Source organism: Lithobates pipiens, unplaced genomic scaffold, assembly GCF_037356315.1.
Source record: "Lithobates pipiens isolate NorthernLeopardFrog02 unplaced genomic scaffold, aLitPip1_a1.2 Scaffold_18, whole genome shotgun sequence".
NCBI classification, from domain to species: Eukaryota; Metazoa; Chordata; class Amphibia; order Anura; family Ranidae; genus Lithobates; species Lithobates pipiens.
The window spans coordinates 654,240,656-654,246,655 of NW_027507758.1; positions in this window are offsets into that span (position 1 = coordinate 654,240,656).

A 6,000-nucleotide genomic window follows, 5' to 3' on the forward strand; every position below is an offset into this window, starting at 1 on the left:
CTGCATTCTGTACAATATACAATCCTGACGCCTGCACACTGTTATATACCCCTGACACCTGCACTCCGTATGCTACATTCCCCTGACACCTGCACTCTGTATGTAGGCTTCATTTTTAAACCCCTCCCACTTTTGGTACAGTTTTGCCACACCCACAATTCCCTATGGTGTGCTTCATTATTGTTCCTCTGGATGGTTAAGGGGGGGGGGGGCCTTGTTGTCAGGTAGGCTGCACAGTGCCCTGTCCTGCACCCCTAAACTCTCTCTCTCCGGTCCTTGAGTTTGGCATAAAAAGGCTGTTGAGCAAAGCCGATGGTATATTGTGAAGGGTGTGCACAGTAGAAGATCCCAGAAATCTCAGTAGCTCCTCGGGGGCGGGGCCGAGCTCCCCCTGGAATAACAAAAAAGACAAGAAGCCGCCCATTGCAGACAAAGTTGTTTTTATTATCTCTGCTTTCCGACAATCTTACAGAGATCCTCATTGGACCCCAGAGACACCGACAGACATGTCCAAGGTAGGTCTAGGAGTAATGTCATTTAGCCAGCCTGGGGGGGGGGGGGGGGGCGGTCCCCACTGCAGCCAATCAGATACGTGCGTGTCACGAAACCAAGTCCTCCTGTGAAATCAGAGCTCCCCGCTGTGACAATCCACTGCCGGCAAATTCTTCCACCGCACCCGGCGGCGGCGGCGTCCTCATACACGCAGGACGTTCGATGTGACCGCTTCTAATCATCACAGTGGGAGAAATAAGTGGCACTTTTTTTTTTCACATTTTTTTTTTTTTCAACAACAAAAATAAAATAAAATCTTTTTTTTTGTCAGAGGCAGTACGGTAAGCAGCGAATCTGAACACCCCTTCCAAAAAAAAAAAAAAAGCCGCGTTTTTTTTTTTTTTTTTTAAAAACCTTTGATGTAGGAAGTGATTACCTGCGTTCTTAGTCTCCTAGAAAAGCCGCTAGATTTAAAAATAACACAGCTCTAGTACAAAAATACGTGTACAAAAATAGTTTAGCAGCTATACGAGTGCGCGCCGCCGCGTAGGGCTCATCCGCTATTGAAAATACATCATCTGATCAATGGGGGGGAGGGGTGTTCCTGCAGGGGGTTGTGCTAATTTCAAGGGGTGGTCAATCCCTAAGCCACCTAAAGGCGCGACGGTCTCTTTTATCAACCGATTATTTCTGCTTATTCAACGAGATCTAGGTATCATGGCTGCTGAGCGCAAAAGTCAGCTCAGGAGTGAAAAAGTATTTTAAAGTGCATTCCTCGGCGCCCACCGTGCCAAGGGGAGGTCCCCAGAATTGATCACAACCATCATTGGGCGTTGCGGGCTGTGTGTGCGAGAAGCGCCCACTTTCCGGCTTCCAACGCCAACTGAAGTTGGCCACGCACACATTGCAATGTAATCAGCTTCGACATTTATCAAATACAAAATAATACATTTGGAAACAATGTAACAGAAGGGTCTAACGTTCTCAACTAGGGCCCCCTCGAGAGGTTGCTAGGGCTTCCTTGTGCTGTGGCTGGTGGACCTCCCATCTGATAATGCCTACGTAGTCCCAGAGCCAACAGCACCTGTCAATCTCAGCTCTGTGAACCCCAATGATCTTGGTTAGCTGTCTGAAAAGGGAAATTCCTCCCATGGGCCGCCAATGTAAGGGGCGTTCTTTCCACTGACCGCCAGTGAAAGAGGCATTATATTCAATGGCCACCAAAATATTAGGCATTGTTCCCGCTGGACACCAAATGTAAAATGCATCTTTCTTACTGGCCACCAATGTAAGGAGCATTCTCTCAACTGGCCACCAATGTAAGAACCATCCTTTCCACTGGCCACCAATGTAAGGAGCAGTCTTCCCACTGGCCACAAACGTAACGGGCATTCTTTTCACTGGCCTCCAATATAAGGGACTTTCTTCCCACTGACTACCAATGTAAGCAGCATTCTCCCCGCTGGCCACCACTGTAAGGAGCATTCTTTGCACTGGCCACTAATATAAAGGGCATTCTTTCCACTCGCCACCAACGTAAAGGGCATTCTTCCCACTGGCTACCAATGTAAGGAGCATTCTTTCCACTGGCCTCTAATATAAAGGGCATTCTACCCACTGGACACCAATGTAAGAGACATTCTCCCCACCGGCCACCAACATAAAAGGCATTTTTTCCACTGGCCACCAATGTAAGGAGAATTCTTCCCACTGATCACCAATGTAAGGAACATTCTTCTCACTGATCACCAATGTAAGGAACATTCTTCCCACTGATCACCAATGTAAGGAACATTCTTCTCACTGATCACCAATGTAAGGAACATTCTTCTCACTGATCACCAATGTAAGGAACATTCTTCTCACTGATCACCAATGTAAGGAACATTCTTCCCACTGATCACCAATGTAAGGAACATTCTTCTCACTGATCACCAATGTAAGGAACATTCTTCTCACTGATCACCAATGTAAGGAACATTCTTCCCACTGATCACCAATGTAAGGAACATTCTTCTCACTGATCACCAATGTAAGGAACATTCTTCTCACTGATCACCAATGTAAGAAACATTTTTCTCACTGATCACCAATGTAAGGAACATTCTTCTCACTGATCACCAATGTAAGGAACATTCTTCTCACTGATCACCAATGTAAGGAACATTCTTCTCACTGATCACCAATGTAAGGGACATTCTTCTCACTGATCACCAATGTAAGGGACATTCTTCTCACTGATCACCAATGTAAGGAACATTCTTCTCACTGATCACCAATGTAAGGGACATTCTTCCCACTGATCACCAATGTAAGGGACATTCTTCCCACTGATCACCAATGTAAGGATCATTCTTCTCACTGATCACCAATGTAAGGAACATTCTTCTCACTGATCACCAATGTAAGGAACATTCTTCCCACTGATCACCAATGTAAGGAACATTCTTCTCACTGATCACCAATGTAAGGAACATTCTTCTCACTGATCACCAATGTAAGGAACATTCTTCTCACTGATCACCAATGTAAGGGACATTCTTCTCACTGATCACCAATGTAAGGAACATTCTTCTCACTGATCACCAATGTAAGGAACATTCTTCTCACTGATCACCAATGTAAGGGACATTCTTCTCACTGATCACCAATGTAAGGAACATTCTTCTCACTGATCACCAATGTAAGGAACATTCTTCTCACTGATCACCAATGTAAGGGACATTCTCCCCACTGGGCACCAATGTAAGGAGCATTTTCCCCACTGGCCCCCAACGTAAGGAGAATTCTTCTCACTGGACACCAATGTAAGGATCATTCTCCCCACTGGCTACCAATGTAAGGAGCATTCTTTCCACTGGCCTCTAATATAAAGGGCATTCTACCCACTGGACACCAATGTAAGAGACATTCTCCCCACAGGCCACCAACATAAAAGGCATTTTTTCCACTGATCACCAATGTAATGGGGCATTCTCCCCACTGGGCACCAATGTAAGGAACATTCTCCCCACTAGGCACCAATGTAAGGATCATTCTCCCCACTGGGCACCAATGTAAGTCCACCCCTTACATCAGGGTCCAAATAGGAGTCACCCCTTACATTGATGACTTGATGGACTTGTGTCTTTTTTTCAACCTCACCTACTGTGTAACTATATAACATTGCCCGGAAGCACATTGGGGGGGAGTTGAAGCGGAGACCATAGGCGGCCTCTGATGACCTCAATCCTGAATCTGTACACATTGAGGATATACCACTGGCCCTTGCTACGGTGGCCACATCAAATCTTTTTCCGTGCCATAATTTGGAGACCCCCTGCTCTAATATATAGCCCAATATTATTACAGGGTAAGTTTTTTTTTTTTAATGAACTCCACTCTATTGTCATCACTGGAGCCACCATTGGACCAATGCGTGTCCTCGCCTTTCCGGATCGCCATCATCTCAAATGTGTTTTCAAAAAAAGTAACAGTTAACATAAAGCAACAAACACTGAACTTTGTAAAAGGCCGTCTCGATATCTGATAAAGTGCATACGCCGTTAATACTATTTTAATACTTTATTGTAGCTGTGATTGATGCGAGGATCTTCAGATGGTGCTCCAGAGGTCAAAGTATTTAGAGAGTAAAATATATGACTTGTGTACATTAATAGGAAGGTATCTTCTGGGATAGAATGTGGCCAGCACAATTTCCTTTTTACACAGCAGATGTACCTTCACTTGCCAAAAACTTTCAGACAAACAAAGATTTCCTAAAAGTCGACCACTTGCCATTTTATGACCTGGGGTCCATCAACGCATCAGGAAAGAGCGGTGGCACTGTGGTGTAGAGCTGGGTTAGGGTGGCAGGAAAACGTTAGGATAAAGATCTTAAAGAGCTGTAGATGATGGAAAAGCAAAGAGCCCAAAATTACGCTGGTAGCCATGGGCGTCCACAGGTAGGGGCAAGAGGGGCCAAGTGCCCCCCCCCCCCCCCCCGAATCAGATCTTAAATTCAACACAGTTCCATCGCTATCGGGGTGTGGGCAGCCCACACCCATGTGCAACCCCGTCAGTGGGGTGACACCATCAAGGTGCTGTCAAGCCCCCCTAGCCGTGTAGTGTGACCGCAGGCTCTTTTCCCTGCTCAGTCCAGCACAGAACTCGGCGGCGCTGTGACAAGAGAATGGCGAGCTGCGGGTTTCCCCCCAGTCACTCTTTCTCCTGTTAGGAAAAAGAGATGACGGCTCTCACCAGGTTCCTCGCCCAGCTTTCTGGCCGCTCCGTTCCTTCCCTATTGGCCATAACTGAGGGCCAATCAAAGGAGACTAGGAGAGCATCATGGGACATGTAGTCCCAAAGATTGGTGGCCCCCATTTTCCACAGGGAGGAGGCTACAGCTCAATCGAGAAAGATTGAGAGACTGCAGCCTGGAAAAAAAGCTGAGGGAGAGAGTGCGACAGGAAAAAGAATGAGGAGTGTGCAGGGCAGAGAAGCCAGAGAGAGAGCCACGCTGCCCAGCGCCACCAGAGAGAGAGCTACACTGCCCAGCGCCACCAGAGAAAGTCATGCTGTCCAGCGCCACCAGAGAGAGCCACACTTCCCAGCACCACCGGAGAGAGAGCTACACTGCCCAGCGCCACCAGAGAAAGTCATGCTGTCCAGCGCCACCAGAGAGAGCCACACTGCCCAGCACCACCGGAGAGAGAGCTACACTGCCCAGCGCCACCAGAGAAAGTCATGCTGTCCAGCGCCACCAGAGAGAGCCACACTGCCCAGCACCACCGGAGAGAGAGCTACACTGCCCAGCGCCACCAGAGAAAGTCATGCTGTCCAGCGCCACCAGAGAGAGCCACACTGCCAAGTAATACCAGAGAGAGAAAGACCGAGCCACTGCCAGGGTACAGACATGCTACACTACTGACCAGAGTTGCCCGCGGGGGAACCCAGAGTGAGCGATCGCCCAGCCAGAGGGATCACTGCTGTAATTTCACTGGGTCTGTTAAAGTGGTTGTAAACCCTTACAAACCACTTTGGCCTACAGGTAAGCCTAGCTTAAGGCTTACCTGTAGGTCCAAGAAATATCTCCTAAACCTATACGGTTTAGGAGATATTTGCCCGAAGACAGGCACTGCTGTCTACGGTGCATGCGCCGTAGACAGTGGCACGCAGGCGCACTGAGCGCGTCATTGTCAATGACGAAGTTGCCGCGCGTGTCGGCTCCCGTGCGCATGCGCGGGAGTGACGTCATCGCGGCTTCGCCAAATGACAGCGGCGGAACTGTGAGATCCCACCGAGAAGATGGACGTGCTGGTCTACAGGGGACAGCGGTGACATCGCCGGCTCCTGTGTCAGGTAAGTGACACATAATGGACTACTATGTGATGCGATGCGATGCGATGCATAGTAGTCCATGATGCTTTGCCTTTTGCAGGGAATGAAAGAGGAAGTAAACCCATCAGGTTATCTTTATGATAATGTGATAATGACATTGTCAAAAAGGGGCAGCGCATGGTAATCCTA